The sequence below is a fragment of the Stenella coeruleoalba genome, assembly GCF_951394435.1.
Source record: "Stenella coeruleoalba genome assembly, chromosome: 4".
In the NCBI taxonomy this organism is placed as follows: Eukaryota; Metazoa; Chordata; class Mammalia; order Artiodactyla; family Delphinidae; genus Stenella; species Stenella coeruleoalba.
The window spans coordinates 102472797-102493150 of record NC_137149.1 but is presented as its reverse complement, the minus strand read 5'-3'; positions in this window follow the sequence as shown (position 1 = coordinate 102493150).

Below are 20354 nucleotides of genomic sequence, written 5' to 3'. Positions count from 1 at the left end.
AAAGCACCTGTGTGATCTGACCTCTGCCTGCCTATCCACACTAGGGTGGTCACCATACATCTTGGTGTATAACTAATTGTCATAAAGTCATTATTAAGAATGCATTCTGTCACTCTCCAAAATACTGTTTGATAATAAATTAAGTAGGTGGTCACTCAACTCCAATCTCATTTTTTTTTGCCCCTTCTACTTTTTAACTACATTTGAGCTACACTGGTCATCTAAAAATGTCTAAAGTTTCATGAGGAAGCAAAAATGTCTAAAGATAAAGTTTCTTTCATGTCTTAGGGTCCCCACCCAAGACACACTTCTGCCTGGAACACATTTCTCCTTTTTATGGTTAACACTTAGGCATCGTTCAAGTCTGCTGAAATTCACATCTACACACCCCAGTATAAATCTGTTAGTCTTTTTATTACACTCTTTATTGCAATGTTAAGATTTATAATGTTATATTTGCATATGTATTTATTTCTTTAGTATTTATCTTCTCCACAGGACTCTGAGGCAGGGACAGGACTGGTTCTCAGCTGTTTCTCTACAATGGCCTTTAAAGGGTTGCTATGAATCTAGTCTTTTCACCAGGGATATCCCATGCCCACCACAGTGCCTAGAACATAGTAGGCTCTCAATGCATTTGTTCAATAAATAAAAGAATGACAAAGTCATAGCATGACCTCATGAAATCAATTTTCAGGAGCTCAATTAAAATCAGTCTCTATTGAACTCTAACTCTATGTAAGGCATGAACAGAGTGGTTCAAGAACCTTCAGCATCAGCAACAGCTGATGAAAGGCTGAATCTCAGGTCCAAACCTGCTGAATCACAATCTTCTATTTAACAAGATACCCAGGAGATCCCAATTGTACATTAAAGTCCAAATGCACTAACTTGGTGCACATTTATGTAATAAGCCTGGAAGAACAAGAAGCTAAATGACTACTCATACTCATTTCACTTTTAAGCAACCTTCATGGCCTATCAAATGAGCTAATTCCTATTTTAAAAGTGGGTGAAAATTTTGCCAGTTATTCTAAACTTCTTAAATGCTATCCTCGGTCTTTCTTGTAAATCGTATAACAAAATAGATAGTTCTGTTAGGTTTCTGATTTCCTTTCTTGGCATGTTGCCCTAATCTAAGCAAGAATAGTCAGATTTGGGGGTCTAATATAAAATAAACATAAAGGTATATAGAGTACTGAAAATCTGCAATGGTTTTAAAATAAGTACAATTGTCTCACATGAAAAAAATTAGTGATTAAAGGTAATATCATAGTAATGCATAATAAACTCATTCATATCGGTGACTCACGTGTCATTTATGCAGGTGTTCAAAGGCCCAGTGAACTTTCACACAGAAAGAATTTTTGCCTTTTGCCTACTTCACCAGAGTCCATTGATTTCCTGTTAAACAAGATTTTAAAACATCAACTGAGAATAAACAAAGACAATTTAGGAGGACCCAAGTCAGTATCCGGAATGCCAGAGGTGATCAAATGAACTTTGATTCAAAGCAAATAACGTTACAAATTCCATAGTTGATCTGGCATTCTCATTGACTCCAGGGCCTTCTTTATCAGCCAGAATGCCATAAAGAGGGCAGAGAAAGCAAACTCATTCTTACATGGCAAGGCATGTTTAAGCTCAGTGTTTAGCATGCCGGGTAGCTGTCAGATACAAATCTTGCACATTAGGCAAACCTGATACATATAATTGTCATTGTATTCATTACAATTTTTTGACTATAGTGTTGAAAAATAAGGTAAGGTACAAATTTGCCTTCCAAGGCCCCAAACCCAGAACCTAAAAACACAAGGCCATAAATGGATTACTCAATTGAGTATTTGGTTACAGTATCTATTGATGAAGTAGGATGTTTTAGCTTACTTCCATTAGATTCTGTAAATACCCAAATAAACAGAGAAGAACTAAGTTTCACTAATGTGAACTCAGGGCACTCCCCAAGTATAGAAGTGTCTAAGGCTTCAGGAAGGAACCAGAAACCTGCCAAGGCAGTACAGTGGAGAGGTTAAACCACAGGCTTTGGAATCAATAGGACCGGGCTCAAATACTGGTGTCCATCATTTGTTCTGAGCTTCATCTCTGAGTAAACAATAATAATCACCTTGGAAAGATTTTAAAGGATTAAATCAAATCATCAGATAATTCAAGAGTTACTATTAACAATAAAAGAGGACCTTAGAATTGAAATAAAACTATTAACAAAAATTCAGCTTTCCGGGAACTTCAAAGCACTCACAATGGTGTAAAATGGCTATATTTTAACTCCATTCTTCCCAGAGGTTAGCTTGGGACAATTCATTCATTCATTCAGCGTATATTGATTGAGAGTCCACACTGCATTTGTGCCTGTAGTTGGGATATAAAAAGAACTCAAAGATCTTCTAAAATGACACTTAGATTTTAGTAGAGGTAAGTATTTTTTTAATAATAATTATACCATGAAAAACTATATGAATTGTGATCCATATTATGGAAGAAAATTATAGGATGCTAGCAGAAAATGTATCAAGAAGAACTAAGTTAAATGGCAAGGTCAGGAAATGTTTCTGAGACAAAGTGTCAGTTCCCCTGAAACATGGAGAATGAGTAGGAGCTGGTCAAGTCAAGGAGTGGGGAGCAGGGTGGGTTTAAGCTGATGACTATACTGTAAACAAGGAGACTAGTTTATTAGGGGAGTGTCTTAAAACACTGGAACACAAATTTACATTTAGCATACTCTTTGTGTAAGCAACTGCGGGAGCATGAAAAGCATGAGGCAAGTTAGGGTTTTACAAGCTCACATTCCAGTTCCCCTTTAAACCCCTTTAAAACATGTGTTTCCTGAGGGATTAACTAACAACTATGTATGTGGGCTCATGCACTTCCAACAAATATTTATTAAGATTTCTCATGTGCCAGTTACCGTCCTAGGCACTAGGAACAGAGCAGTGAACAAAACACATGAAGACATTGCTCTCATCAGTCTTATGTTCTAGTGCAGAAGAAATTAAGCAAGTAAACAACTAAGTATATATAGCATGATAATACTTTTATAAAGAGAAATAAACCCAAGTGAGAGGACAGAGAGTAAGGGAAGGTGGTACAGTTTAGGGTCGTCAGGGAAGATCTCTCAGATATGGTGATTTTTGAGCACAAATGGAAAGTAAGCCACTTAAAATCTAGAGGATGATATTTCAGGCAAAGACAGCATGATTAAATGCAAAAGTCCTGAGACGAGTGTTGTGCTTAAAGTTTTCAAGAAACAGCCTGGAATTTTGGTCAAAAATTAATGTGATTCCATCATCATCACCATCACCATCACCATAATAATCATGTAACTTTGGAAGAGCTTCCTAGAGGCTTCGTAAGACTTGCTCTTGATGAGCTCCATCGGAAACAGTCTTACATTAGACAGAGCTTAAAGCTCAGCAAAAGTTTAAATGTTTAAGTACTCCCAGATTTTATAACACTTTGGTCTTAAAAATTAGGAAAAGAAGTCTTTTTAAGGCAGATATTTTCATTCTTCGTATGAGTAAGAATAAATTGAGTTACTTATCACATGGGCAACAAACATCCCAGATGGTTTCTTGTTGCAAGTGGTCCAAGGACTGTGCCTTGAAAAATGCCATTTTAATCCCTTTTAGTGATTGAGCTCTCACAACTCTTACAATTTGTAATCACTGTCACCACTGATCATCTGTGCTTGAACTCAGTAATGGGGGCCTAAACCATTATAAAAGTGACAGGCAAGTCAAGAAGAACCAACTTTAATGAGAAACAATCTACTATCGGAAAATTGATGGAGAAGGGAAACCGATGAGTTCAAATTCATTGTCACTTGAAGTATGAGACTGATGACACTTATTAATATTTTTCTCCAATGTAACTCACTTTTCTAATTGGCCTCAATGACAAATCTTTTTCAACTAATGTAACTTAGGAGGGAATTCTTAAAATAGAAGTTATTTTCAAAATATCTGGGATTTCTAGGGAATAATGGTGTGGCTTATATGAAATACCAAACATGATTTACATGTTTATTTTCCAGTATTAGAGAATACAAATATGCTTAGAATTTAAATAATTCTTCACAATATTTTAATATCCCAGTCTTGTAATAATAACTCTATGTGTACTGGAAATTTTCAGAAGTGCCAATTAATAGAGAATTCTGGTTAATAAAATGCTGGTTAGTAGAAAACCAATGTAACTATATTTCTTCCTTTAAATATTAATATTTGCAACATAGAAATGTGTTTTTAATAAAATTTCCCTTGCCTTTATACCAAGAATCAACTGATATTTTCATCTTGCTTAATTACTTGGTGTTAACCAAATTCTCTTCTACACAAGCCTCATGACAAGATGATTATATCCTGTTAGTTTCCAGTCTTTAAAAGTAGTCACTGGATCATCATCCTGTCCTGCCTTAGAAAAGGAAAGTGATACCTAATATGGGTCAGCTCCTTAGATAAGGAGGTTTCTTGTTTTTTCCTTCCCTATTAATTAGCTCTTTTTATTACCTCATTTCAAAAGGGTAATAAGGGACTGGGTAACAGCTACTGTTTTTGAAAACATATATCTGAGATTAGCATTTGTAGAAACATAGAAAGGACTATTAACAAAGAAAACACTAATTTTAGATGAGACTCTAAGATTCTGATCTTCAGATGATTTTCCACTCTCCAAATTTTTTCAAAATGCTTTTTAAAATAATTATGGTTACTATGATAAATGGTTTCAGTTGGAAGTTGAACTTGAAAGTAAACTAATATTTTTCCTTCTGTGTTTATCACTTGTATATTTGGCCTCAAAACTCAAAATAACTTTTCTCCCCACCTCTAGCTCCACAGTTCAGTTCCCAGTAAAATGGTAATTCTTTAGTCAGTTGTTTGCCTGAAATATTATCTTGGCTCCAAGGTAAACCCAGGGTTTTTGGTTTTTGGGTTTTTTTTTTTTTTAACGGAATTACTGCCATTGCTCCATTAGGCCTATCAATACTCCTAAAATATATTTGATTATGAGTCCAACAAGCCTGAATTCTAAAATCCAAAGCAGAATTTTAATAGCTAAAGGCAAATTTATTGGAGGCCAAACCTCATCTAGCCCACCCCAGAATCAAGGTGCCAGTGAATCAGGAGTAAATGTCTTCTCCTCTTCCTTCTCAGGGGCAGTTTTGGAATCAGAAGGGCCAATGAGACTGTCTCCTGTTTACAGATCATGTTATAGTCCCCATCCCGTGTTGATGATGATGCCCCATGTCCCTTGAAAGGGGAGTATAGAACTTAGTCTTTGCTTAAAAGGATGATTAAACTAGCATCTGACTCTGGAGTCATTTGGGAGAGGGAATGTTTATATTATCAGCAGGCTTTTGGAGGCTTTTAGTCACTTCTTCAATTCCCAAGGAAAAGCCACCCTTATTCACTTCAGTATTGTCAATGGAATCATTACACATGTATATTTATAATTTTTAATTGGATATGAAATGTTCTCTCAATGCCAAGACTTCTCCTTAGCACATATACCCATTTTATACATTGCAGGTGTAAATCACCAGTTCAAAGAGAAGCCTCAGGTACAGTCCCTCCAATGGGGAAATTAAACGTAGATTACTCGGTAACCTGAGGCAGCTGCATCATGTGTTAAGCGTTCAGGTTTCTGTTCTGAACATTGCCAATATCCTCCTTTGGTTGTGCTTTTCAAGATCCCTGTGTGAGGAAGCTCAAAGTAATAGGAAGTTGTTCATTTCAAATGATAGAACAATTGCAACGATTCCAGACAGGCTGATTCTTGACTGTTAGCAAAGGAAAAGGCATGTGTCTCCTGAGTTTTTGGCTGTGCCAGTCTGCAACTCTGCTGTGGCATGTCAGTACTGATGCCAGGCTTATGGAGTAGTTCTGGAAGTTGAAATCTTAAGATTTCATTCATTCCCTGGAAGGTAAGCACCATGAAAACAGGAGCTGTGAGCATAAATTTCACTGTATCTGGAAGGCCTAGGTAGAGCTGAGCCTGGAGTACCTGTTAGTATTCATCCAAGCAAATGGAATTATCCAATCATTTGTTCAAGATAAATTTACTGAATACTTACCAAGTATAAATATTTATTGAACACTTGTGTGGAATACAAAGATAAATAAGATACAGAACCTTAAGGAATTTTTAGTTTATCAGAGGAGCTAAGTATGAGTTAAAATAACTGATAATACAAAGTAGATAGGCAATATTAGACAGGTATTAGTTTTATATTTTTAAGTTATTTGCAAGATATTTCCATACCAATTTAATATGATCTAATGCTTTGGGATACACTCTGAAATATACTGCATGCTAACTAAATGTGAAAAATTATTATAATTATAAATGTCTTTTGTCTCTGAAGAGATCCAATGTTGGTGCCACTGCTTTAGAAGGCTTTTTCTTTGTGGATTTCTACCCATCTCTAAACAAAAGATGCAGACAGTTTATAAGATCATCATCTTGGCCTGGTTGCCCATTAGAATCACCTTAGGAATTCTCAAAACTTCCAATGTTCAGGCACAGCCCAGACCAATTAAGTCTGGATCTCTACAGGTAGGATGTCAACTGATCCCATTGGTTAAAACCATTATTTTTAATCATTTCTGCACGTAAGCAAGCATCACAAGCAGCTTCTAAGAACCAAGCCTTAAAAACACGATATTCTGATTAATTTGTCTGGAGTAGGACCTAGACGTAGATATATTTTTTTAAATCTCTTAAATTCTTTAGTACTGTGCAACCAGGGTTGATAAACACAGAGTTAAGGAATAACAAAAAATCATATCTAATTGTGGGAAAAATATGTTTTTGTCACTGATCATCTGTAATAACGAAGTAATATCCAGTTTAAAGGACTACCCTGTTTACCTAATTTTTCCCACTCATAAGTGATTATGAGGATGATCAGAAAGGGTTTCTATCCCTGAACCTATGCCAGGTTGGGTCTGGGCAGGCAAGAAGACTGCCCTGGAATTCTTGGCCTGTGAGCTGGTGTGGTCACTCTTAGTCATTTCTCTTTGACAGAAAAAGCCTGGGCATGAATAGCGTGCAAGCCTGTGTGATCATTTCAACACAGATGTCACCACCTATACAAACTACCATGTGGGAAGGAAATGTGTTTACCCCTTGCACGTCTTACATGGATAAAACAAAACATTGTGTTATTTCAACTATCCTTAGTTTGTAAATACTTCTATTGTATAATCCACAACACAGTTTGGAAATTTCTTGAATTACCAGTTTCTCAGAACCATTGATATGTGTCTCCTTCTGATGCATTTTATCAACTGTTTATAAAAAGAAAGTATTACAGAATTGAAAGTTTATTGAAAAACTCAGATACCTTTCATCAAAGGCAAAATTAACAACCTTAATTTCAAAATTTAAGTAATAGCATGCTGCTTTTATAATCTTGAGAGCGTCTATGTGATTTAAATATAGAAGAACAGAGGGGTGAATACAAGGTGAAGGAAAAGGTGGAATAATTACAGGAAAACTAATGATTCTAAATGATGTCAGCAGTAATTCTAGCACTTCTGGATAAAAGAACTGACTCATCTCTCAACATTTAATTCATTTTATTTAGATCACTTAACATAAAGTTTTCCTTATGCCTTCAAATAATTTCACATTTCCGTTCAAATGAATCATATGAGATTGTAGCCTAGGGCAGTTTATTTTGCTAGATTTTTTTTTCTTTTCTAGGTTCAGCTCCACCTGGACAACGTCTGACAAGTTATTGTGGATTCGTGACTGCAAAGATCTTCTTTGGCGAAAGCAATTTTGATGATAAAAGGAATGCAAGACAGCATTGCATTCACTGATGATTTTGTTCAACTCTATTACACATCCTCTAACTGATCATGGCCTCAAGTCAACTCCACTGTTACCCTGGCAGTGACACTCTCCAAATCAGACTGGGGAAAATGAAAGACAGACTTAGTGGGTCAGCTCTCCTGGTTATCCTCTGCTTCTGCTGAGGAGAGTCCTTCTTTCAGTACAAGGGAAGGTAACCAGCACATACCGTATATCCATTGGATATGTTATCCCATGTAATTCACATCACAATCCTAGAAGTTACGGGAGATAATTATACTAATTTTAAAGTGAAGAAAACAAAAATTATTAGGAATAACTAATTTTTATGTCTTTAAATTTTTCATCATGTTAATTTTTATAGATATAGTTATATAATTTGAAAAAAAATCTACATCTATATTTTAGACTATTTGTTTGTACTCAAGTGATTCCATAACAATTAAATGACTTGGCAGCTAAGTGAATTACAGGCATTGAAAAAAAAATTACAGACGTAGGAAAAAAGAAAATCTGTGAAATACTGGACTCTCAAATACAACATGTAATGTCAAACATACTTGGATAAAGGGATTTTAAAAAAAACATGTGTCATATATTCTACTATCTGAAACTTATAGAAGCTAACTTGCCCATTGATATTCCTCTTTCCTCTTCTTTTTAAATAGATCTTTTTTTTTTTTTTTTTCTTCCCAGAGGTGGGCATAAGTAGGGCTTTGCTAGTTATCTGAGCTGACAATTCAAAGCCCTTCATTTGGAGCACGTCTGGGAGCCAGAGAGGGGAATAAAGAAATTAAAACTCAAGTTCCTTATTGTAGCTGTTCACAGCAGTTCCTGTGAAAGGTGAGGCAGGACACAGTTGGTGGCGGTGTGTCATTGCTTCTAGAACAATCCCAAATCTTTAATACGGCCTTAAGGCCCTACCTAACTGCCCTCTTCACAGTCTTATCTCCCACTACCCACCTCGTCTGTGCTAACCTGACCACATAGACATTCTTCCAGGGCTTCAAATGTGACACATCTCTTCCATCTCAGTCATTGCTCAAATTCCTGCTTCTATTTGGATAGGAAACCCTTCTCCTGGCTCCTTCCACTTAACTAAAATGTGCTCGGAGCTCCATTTAAGCATTTCCTCCTCAGGGGCACTTCCCCGATTCCCCAGAGTTGAGGTCCTTCTCGTATATACCGTCATAGCATCTCTGGTTCCTCTTCTGTAGCGCTTAATGACTTTACGATTTTTTACTTAATATCTGTCTTCCTTAATGATGATGATGATGATAACATTTATTTAATATCAATAACAACTTCCTTAGGGAGCTATTATTATTCCTATTTACAGATGAGGTAACTGAGAATTAGTGATATTGAATAACTTACCCAAGGAGACAGTAAGTGATAAAGCCAGGATTTAAACCTGGGACTTTAACTCAAAGCCATACCCTTGAGCACTTTATTGTTACCTGAGTTCCACCTGATTGTCTTCTTTTCCAATCCATACATACCTTGTACCTTGCACAGTGCCAGGCACATCTCACAACCCATACATATTTGTTGAATGTAGGAATAAATGAGCTGAGAAAAGAGTAAGAATAAAATTAAAAATAAGATAAAATAAAAGGCCCTGGCAGCTTGCATCTCACAGCTAGGCCATGGTGTCCTCCACTAAATATAAACTACATCCACCAAATATCAAGAGTCAGACAGGGCCACACCGTGACCATGGTGAGACATAACAAAAGTAAGACCACATCCCACTGTGTGTGAACAGAGACAGGGGGCAAAGCAATCACAAAAATATTCAAATGCCCTTCTATCCCCACTAACCTGAGTGACTATTGTTTTCTAACCACTGGCAAATCTAGCCTTGCATACTTCCTCCTGCCTCTTAAATAAAAACATTTAAGGTACCTAAGTTGAATTACCCAAGCTTTCTGACAGCGTCCAATCCAGAAAAAACCTTGGCTTCCTCATATTTTCCCCAAAAGCATCCAGCACAGATCCAAACCCTATAAAAAGTTCCTCCTTAGAAGAAGTGCATTCTCCCAGCAGACTAAGAAAAACATGGCTTTGTCTGACCACATGCATGTTCCCAGGGGACATTCACAGGTGAGCATGGACAGAGCAAATGAGAGTTATTTAGCAAAGTTGTGGTGAAATGAATTTAACCTCAGAAAGTTAGGACTTGTAGCCATAAAACTGCTACAATTCTTATTAGTTGCTTATGCTGTGAATTTTACTATACTGAATAATGTTAGTCCTAACTAGTTCAATGAGATATTTATGGAGTTAACTGACCAAGTGGGAATTCTCCTCTTTTAACCAATGTACTTGAGAACTGACTTAAAAAGCAAACAAATAATCAGTCCCAGATCATACTGTTGCTCTTTGAGAAAGTATTATTAGTTACCAGGAGGAGAAAGGTGAATTACAGATAGAAGAGAGTGATATAGTTAGCTTACTTTATAAACTCCATTGCATTAGTTACAGAATTTTCTTATATTTGGGAAAATTGGTAAAAAGACCAAAACTATATGTTGATGTCCTCCATATCTCTGTGTAACATCCCTTTCTCTATATATCATCACGATTCCAGCCTTCAAAACCTTCTTCTGTTGTCTCAATTCTCACAAAATCACTCTAACATTTTAGCCAGGATAATCATCTTCAATAACTTTCCATATTCTGCAATTTTCCTTCACTCTCCTCTTATTAAAATCCCTCTCCTGGTGGGTCTCACTTTACTGCTAAGATGACATATGAAAATATGCTAATGTAGTTAAAAGTGCTAATGAATTAATGAGTTATCCCTCCTCCGTGACACTGGTCTTTTAAAGGGAGTCATTTGGCTTAATCTAAAGGGTTGACGTTAATTCTGGGAAGAACATTTATGGTTTAGGAGATCAAGATGCTGAGGAACTGTTCCAGATTAAAGCAAATTAAATAAAGTTGACAACTAAGTGCAAAGTGTGATCCTGGATGGAATTCTCAACCAAAAAAAAAAAAAACAAGAGATAACATGGGGACATATTAGGACAGTTGATGAAATTTAGATATGAATGAATATCAGACAGTAGTATAACAATGTTAAATTTCTTGATTTTAATAACCTGCTGTCGTTCTGTAAGAGAGTATCCATATTCTTTGGAAATAAATACTGATGTATTTAGAAGCAGAGTTCCAGATATCTGGAACTTTTCCCAAATTGTGCAGAGAGAGAAGGAAGGAATGATGGAGGAATGGGATGAAAAACTCATAGGTAACTCATGATCAACTAATTTGCCAGAGTGTTTTATTGGTATTAAAATGTATCTTTTATTTTATCATCTGGAACTTAGAGAATGATTGCTGCAAGTTGTATCAAAAGTAAAATTTTATATATCCTTAACTTTGTTCCAGTAATTTTACTTTCCGGTGTTTATTCTAGGAAACAATGGTTGTGTTACAGGTACATTCATCAAAATTTGTACAAATTTGGAAAATTAGAAACAATTTACACATCCAGTAATATAGCTTTGCTTCGAGATCACACAGTCATTAAAATGCTATCGAATAATATTTAATGGCATGTGAAAGCACCATTGTTAAGTGTTAAAAACAAGAAGCAAAATGGTACACACAGAATTACTCCATTCCTGCACATATAAATATACTCCCAATCTCATTCACATAAAAGACTGCAAAACTATAAATCAAGATGTGGTAATTTAAGAAGTAGGGAAAAGGGGTAACTTTAAACCTATTTCTACTTAATAGTACTTTAACATTTTGCTAAAAACAAACATTATTTTGTAATTAAAAACTAGTTATATAAAACAAATAATTTATTGCAAACATAGAGCACATAGTTTTAAAAAAGGCATAAGTAACCATAAATTTTAATGAAATTTTGGTTCTTGTTATACACACACCTGTTACATACGATAACTTTTTCCAATGACACAAGATCTTGCAGCTGAAGTCGGTGAGTGACATTTAGAGCATGACCCCTAAACTCTTCCTTTAGTGGAATATATTGATACATGCAGGCGTTGGAAGAGGTCAGCTAAAGGACATGATCACCTGTTGACCCTAGAGCTGGACCAGGGCAATTAGTTTCCTCATCCCATCCCCTGTCCTTGGAACATACATTCTGTCCACTGTTCCCACAGTGGGAACCATTTTCAAGGATGCAGCCTTGAGAAAATAACGTGTCTTTGAGATCATCTGGAAAGTATATGTGACTGAACCCCGTTAAGCCCTCTATATAAAGTTTTAAGAATCTGGCAGGTGGTGTTGGAGATTTACCCATCTTGCCACTGCCCAAGCCCTCATATATAAGTTCCTTTCTTATTCAATCTGCCACCTAACAATCTGGAGTGTTCTGCCCCTTTCTTTGGTATCTCCTTGCCCTCCCTCTATGGGGACCAGTTTGTGATCCAATACCAGGTAATCCTCTTACCATTGTAGTAAACAGATCTGTGGCTGCTCTAAGGGCCATGGCCTTTTGGATTTGTTTCCTGATGAAGTATCAAGCCTGAAACTAATGCTGCCCATTCTGATAAGAAAATACAAATTTATTAAAATCTGTGAAAAAAGGCAATTTTTTTATTATATGCTAAATTTGCATTTTCTCAATGTCAAGGACTTTCAAAGGAATTCCATTCTCTTGTGATTTGATTTCCAAGGTTGGTTTCTTACATGTGTTTTAAGACCTAAATTTCCAATAGTATAGGCCTAGATTCAGAACCTATTTCTGTGATTTTTAAAAATCTTTTCTTTGTCATTCAACTCTGGATGTGTTTATTTGTAGTTTTATATGCAGATTGCTAAAAACAAACTGCATTTTATGTGTGTGTGTGTGTGTGTGTGTGTGTGTGTGTCTGTCTGTCTGTATGTGTATGCCTAAAGAGGTAGACACTGTCTGTACAGTCTTGGTTTGGGGCTTTTTTACAGTCTAGATTGATCCTAATTACAAACCATTACTTACATTATCATTTTAGTAATAAATATTGAACTCTTCTATTAAGTATCACAGAATGATAAATGGCTGGAAAGCAAATATATATTAAACGTAAAAACTACTGAAGATTGGGTCCCAAGCTATGAAATAATACAGTGGAGTCTATGGACTGTTGGAGATTCTGAAGCACAAATCAAAAAAGCAGAAACAATGCTATAATGTGGCACTTTATTTCAACTACCAGATCTCACTAGGATTCCCAGTCTAGTCATGTAAAGGAGAGCAGATTGTTACCTCTGAGAAGTCAGCTATGATTGTATCCACTAACCTGAAATCTCCTACTCATGATTTCTAAATTATATGACATGACCAGCAGATCAGGAACCATCACATACATTGGAGGGGAATAAATTCTCAATATAGCTGCTGTGTATGTTCTCCAGTTCAACTTTCTGTTCTGTAGTCCAACCCATGTTTTATAAAGAGGCCCTACCCAGTTATAGGGGCTTATTTATATATCCCCAGCCAAATTCTCCTACTGTAATCTAGACTTCATCTTATGTAAGCACATGACTCATATGCATTGGTCCCTTTCCTGAAACCTGGGATGAGAGCCAACTCTCAGTTGCCTGTGGCATACATGCCAGAGTTGACTGGAAGTACTAAAATCCATTGGTTAGTCCTAATTGCATTTTAGCCAATAATGTTAACCTCCTCCCTGATGTCAACTTTCTTTAACTACTGATTCTAATGAACACAGAAAAGGCCAAAGAGAAAAGCATAGGGTCTGGTAAATCAAAAATTATTGAACAGTTGAGAGCTTGCCATTTCCATTCTCTTTCACAGTCAAGATGCTGGATAAGTATTTTCTACCAGCCAACACAATAGCCAACACCAACTCCTTTAATCTAGAGCGATCTAACTTCATCATCCACTTCAACAACTACTAAAAACATTCTTTCAAATGCATGACATTCAGAAGTCAAACGCAGTGACATTTTTACTCTTCAGTTTTTTTTTTTTTCTTCTGGGTTTCTTGTGTACTGGACAGTGTTGGCTATTGCTGCAAATCTTAGATTTTTTTTCTCCTGATTTTCATGCCACTGTGCTCCCACACCTGCTCTCCTGGTTATAGCCATCATCAAGTCCTGTTGATATGAGGTTCATTCTAAACACAGCCCAAGTTCAACCACTTCTCATGACCCTCACTACTTTTATCTTTGTCCTAGCCATGTTATAATTTAAGTGGATGAATAAAATAACCCCCTACCTTGTCTTCCAGGCTTGTTTTGCCCCTCCTTAGTCTATTTTCCTCAGAGCAGATAGACTGGTCTTTTTGGAGTACACATTTTTTTAAATTGAAGTATACTTGATTTACAATGTCATGTTAGTTTAGTTGCTGGTGTACATCAAAGCGATTCAGAATATGAATATATATATTCATATTCTTTTCCATTATGGATTATTACAGGATATTGAACATAGTTCCCTGTGCTATACAGTAGGACCTTGTTTATCCATTCCATGTATAATAGTTTCCATCTGCTCATCCCAAACTCCCAATCAAACCCTCCCGCACCCCAAACACCGCTCCAGGTCCAAAATACTTTGGCTCCACAAATTTGCATAGCCGAGTTTGCCACACATCTCTACATCTATGGTCATATATTACTTCCATATGGATGTCTCCCTGGACACCCTAGCTAAAGCAGCTCCAAAACCAGAGTATGTTATGTATTACTACCTTATTTTATCACTACCCACAAGACCTCGGGCAGTTACTCTCTGCCTCAGTTTCCTCATCTGAGTCTTATAAAAGTAGTTGATACCTCATAGGGTTGTTATAAGTATTTAATAAGTTATTACATTTTAAAAGCTTTACAGTAAATGGTAAGTCCTATATAAGTGTTTGATACTATTATTGTTATTAGTATTTATTTATTTTCTTTCTTTTCCCACTAGAAATACAAATTCCAGGCATTATGTTTCTTGTTCATCACTTACTGTTGGGATGTAGAACAGTAAGACACATACTAAGCCTTCAGTAAGTAATTGCTGAATGAATGAATGAAATATTTAACCATTCCTTTTGCCTTCACTGGCTCTTTTTCGTTTTACCAATTCCTCAGGTGAAGACGTTTCCTTGGCGTCAATCATTGGTTTTCTTGGCATTTTTCCTCTACCCTCACTCCTTTGAAGTGTTTAACTTGAAATGTTTCTCTGGAATCAACTGTAGTCTCTGGGCTGGGAGTTCCCATTACATCTTCAGCTCACACCACACCACCAAGTTCCACATCAAGGAGGCAGCTTTAAGTAGATGGAAATTTGGGGCGCAGGATACCTGGAATAACACGTAAGTTCTGTGACTTTACTTGTTTTGTGACTCAGAGCAAACCACAAACTTTCAGGAGACCATATTCTCTTATAGGTAATAATTATTAATCTCTTCCTTCCATCTCAGAGAGTGCATTTAAACAAAGAGTTAACAGATGTGAAAGTATTCTGCAAATTGTAAAATAGTATATATAATTTTGAGGTATTACCAAATACCTTGAACATGCTATTTCTACAAATATACCCTGCTGTTATCTTAATTCAACATATTTAAACTAAATTAACTTCCTTTTTCCCAAACTGAATTCTTTTTGACTCCAGTTTCTCTTATTTCGCCTATCCAATCACTAAACACTTCCAGTTTTCTCTCTGTGATGTGTCTAAAATTTTCCTCCTGCTCTCTGTTCTCCCAGACATAAGCTTTCTTCAGTTTATATCTAGGTTGTTACAACACTCTACTAGCTGGGATCTCTGTCTCCAGTATCTTTTTTCTCAATCAGTCTTCTCAAATAAGCTCATTTCAAGTTTCCCAAAACACCATTTATCTTCAATTTATATTCGTGCTGTAACACACTACCACAAATTCAGTGCCTTAAACCAATAGAACTGGTTATTTTTCAATCCTGTAGATCAGAAGTCCAACTTAGGCTTCCCTGGGCTAAGATCAAGGTGTCAGCACTGAGTAAATAGTAAGGTGTTGGCAAGGCTACATTCTTTTCTGGAGGCTCTCTGGGAGAATCCATTTCCTTGTCTTCTCAAGCTGCTATAGGCCACCTGCATTTCATGGTTTATGGCCTCTTTCCTTGTCTCAAAGTCAGTAACTATGGGTCAAGTCCTTCTCAGACTACAGCTTTGACCACAGCTGGGACAGCTCCCTGCTTTTAAGGGCTCATGTGATTAGACTGAGTTCACCAGGCTAATCAGAATCATCTCGCTGGATCAAAGTCTGTAATTTTAATCACACCTGCAATGTCCGTTTTGTCATGTAAGGTACCATATTCACAGGTTCCAGGGATTAGGACATTGACATCTTTGGGGCACGGGGGGCATTATTCTGTTTACCATACCAATTTATGGCATGGATCCCCTGATCAAGAACTTTAAATGATTGCCTATTACCCATTAATATGAAGTTTATCTTCTCAGTATGGCTTTGAAGATCCTTCAAACTAAATTCTAAACTATTCCCAAATAGAGATCCTATACTACTGTCAGAGTAGTCTCCCTTACATACCTTTAACATGCTATGATTGTCCCGATTATTCTTCCATTTGAAATGTCCTACAGTCCCTCCTTTGCTTATCAAAGTCCTGTCAATCTTCCAAGTCAAGTTAAAGTCTCACTTCCTCAATAAAAGCTTCCCCATTGACATCACTTTCTCTAAATTGTTTGATCTGATACTATTTAGTATCTATGGTGGACTTCTGTTGTTTGCCTGTTCAGAATTCATTTATTCTTCCTCTAGTAATAGCTCTCTGATTTTCCCCTGTGGGAAAAATGTCTCCCATTAGATACAAACTTGGTGGCTTTTCAACTACAGTGTACTGGTCGCCTGGCCAAGAGGTGAGCCTGTGATCCCAGCTAAGTAATCAGACGCTGTCTCCCTTGACCACATGCAGCCAAGAACTAAAAATAGTTGGAGTTCACACCTTCTAGAAGCAGTGCACTGCTAACTAAATCATTAGAACTTCTCTGATTCTTTGGCTTTTAATTCTATAGAAGCCCCTATATCTTTCTCACAAATTTCTTCTTGGTTAAGCGAGAGTTGTTTTTGGTCCCTAAAAACCAAAGAACTCTAACTACTAAAGCCTTGCGTTATTCTTTATATGTCCCCATAACTTCAAATTCCTCTTCTAAGTTTCTTGAAAACCACAGTACATTTTATACTTCTTTTGAATACTCTATACCCCTTATACATTACTAGATACAAAAAAAAAGATTTTCAATAAATATTGACTGATTCATAAACTATTAATTTTTATCATTTTTTCCCAGAATGTGAATTACCCCTGATGGCAAGTTGAGGGCCAGGAATATGACATATATTTCCTTGCTATCTATCCTGCCATCCAGAGAAAAAGAGAGTAAATAGAAAATCATTGCTCCCTTCTGATAGATTGACTGGAAAAGTCACCATTCCACCATTCTTTTAATGTATATTTTCTATATTTCCAATGAGTATAACCACGCCCTTACCCAAAGCTTTGTATCATCCTGTCACATGGCCTCCATTTCGCATGTGTTGGATCCATTAACAATACCTGCATTATATTAGCTTTGGCTGTGCTTATTTCTTAATAGGCACATGGCACTAAAGGCTCATACAAAATTTTTGGAAGACTTTTCCCAAATATTTCTCTGAATTCAAATAAACTGAATGTCGTACCTGTGTTTGGTTTTATATGATGGGTAGTTACCATTAGCTGGTTATCAGACAGGATATTTTTAAAAGATCCATATTTTAGGGCTTCACTGGTGGCGCAGTGGTTGAGAGTCCGCCTGCCGATGCAGGGGACACGGGTTCGTGCCCCGGTCCAGGAAGATCCCACATGCCGTGGAGTGGCTAGGCCCGTGAGCCATGGCCGCTGAGGCTGCGCATCTGGAGCCTGTGCTCTGCAACAGGAGAGGCCACAACAGTGACAGGCCCACGTACCGAAGGAAAAAAAAAAAAAGATCCATATTTTATGTCTCCTCCTTAATGAATCCATGTTTGGATCCTAATGAACAGCACTTATGTTTTATAATGTCTTGTGACCATTTGGGGAGAAATATGTTCTAGAATTGACCAAATTCAGTGCCTACAGTTTCTTCTTTTTAAAAAGTTGTGATAATCGAAGTCTGGTTTTCTGGAATTTTTTTTCCTTCTGCATAATGCCTTCAAAATGGCCAATTCTGTCACTGTTGTAAAAAGTTTAGGGTAATCCTCTCTGAAATCACTTGAAAGTGAGCCATTCTGCACGTTCCAGAGGATGATACCAGGTTTTTGGCCTGAGATACAAGAAGGATGGAGTTGAATTTAATTGAATGGAAACATTGTGGAAGGAAAGACTTTTTAGGGGACTGTCAGTTATTGAACATGTTATGTTTTAATGTCCAGTGTATATCCAAGTGGATGGGTAGTTTGATAGGTCATTGGATAATGAAGTTTGGAAATCAGGGAAAGTATCTAGCTTAGGAATAATCAGTATATAGTTGGCTATTAAAGGCAGAAGACTGTATGAAATAAAGAAGGGAGTGGATACACAGAGAAAAAGTTCTGAATTTGAGATCTGCGGGCACTCCAGCATTTACAAATGAGTGGTGGGGGATGGAAGATATTAAGGAAGATCCAGCATGAGACTGAAAACAGGTAGAAAACCAGAAGAGTGTGACATCCTGTAAGCCGAGTGAGAAGTGTTTCAAGGAGTTCTTTTCCTTAATTAACCCTCTGGGTGCTCAGACTTCAAATAGAGTCAGTCTGATGGTTGTGAGATCCCAAGAATTTCATTTTACAAGAATTTCTGTTTCTCCCCCACAAAATTCCAAACTAAATCTCAGACTAACTCCACATGATGGTTTGTTCTGCTGCCCTGACATGGCCAGGGCTGTGGTAGAATCGGGGATCAGAAGACCTTGTTTCTCATGCCAACTTCATCTTTTACTACCACTGTGACCCTGGACAAATTGGTTTACCTCCTTGGAAAATGGTCATAGCTATGCCTCCCTGCCCTAACCACAGGCTAATGAAGTGGTCCAAGGAGCTAATAAATGGGCAAAGTACTCTATAGGTTTTGAAGTATGTACTTCGGAAGCCATTACTGTGATGGAGGTTCAGAGGAATGATGTTTCCTGCTCTGAAGGCTTGGGAAAGCCAAGCCTCTTGGTTGGCAGATGCTGAGGGAACCATGGGACATGCTTCTGGCTGATGTGTCCTTCCAAAAGTTATTTCTCAATACAATATTTATTCTTTTTAGAAATATATATATATATATATATATATATATATATATATATATATATATATATTTTGTGTGTGTGTGTGTGTGTGTGTGTGGTACGCGGGCCTCTCACTGTTGTGGCCTCTCCCGTTGCCGAGCACAGGCTCCGGACGCGCAGGCTCAGCGGCCATGGCTCACGGGCCCAGCAGCTCCGCGGCATGTGGGATCTTCCCGGACCGGGGTACGAACCCGTGTCCCCTGCATTGGCAGGCGGACTCTCAACCACTGCACCACCAGGGAAGCCCCTAGAAGTATTTTTTAACATACTCTTTAAAAATATTCTTTTAAAAAAATACTAACCCCCAGAATTTTATAATTAATGTGACTCCTTATATTTCAAAGAGATTCTTCACTATGGTAGGCCATAAAATATGATAAATTTATATAATGCTTTCCCAAACTAAAACCATATGTCTTTATGTCTAAACACATTATAGTCCTGTCACTGCTTTTAACCCTTTAATGTAGTATGGAAAAAAAGAAAAACAAAACAAAAAAAAGAAAGAAAGAGACTAAACTTATCAGTGACATTTTTAATGCAAGGTGTTTCATTTTTATTTTTCAATTTTGTTTTTTTCCAGTTTCCAACAAAAATAAATAAAAATTAACATCCTGTAAAGTATCTATATTCTCCTTCAATATCTTAAGGTACACTATTATCAAAGCTGATATTGAACACAAACAAATTGATACAATTCAGTACTCTGATAAAATTCATTGTCAAATAAGTTACTTTAAACTGCATGTGATACAACTTTATGTTCCATGGCATCTTTCACATAAACTCTATACCAAAATGGCTCATCAAAGTGCAATTACAGAGTGCAAAAAAAGCAGAGAGAAATTCACTATCTTACATTTAACCTCATCCAGTTTGAACAACAGGTATGTTTTAGATAAAATTATTCTTCAGTCAAAACATTAAAACGTACTCCAGCAGCACTGCATATACCAGTTGTTACTCCCCCTTTTCCCATACAAATAAGAGTAGAAAAAAATCAGAAAGTATTGGGCAGCAAATTAAACACATTTTTTCCAAAAGTCTACTGACAGACTATTGCAGCAAAAATGGCAAAATGGATCAGACATAAGTTTTTTAACTAAATTCAACAGAAATTAGAAGCTAGTATCATGTACTTGCTACATAAAAATTGATTTGATACCTCACAGCAGTTGAATTTAGCTAATTCTCTTCTCAAGGACTCAAAAATAAAAATCTGTCCTACCAGTGCACCATTTCTCCCCTTGCATTGACTTTGGCAGAGAGA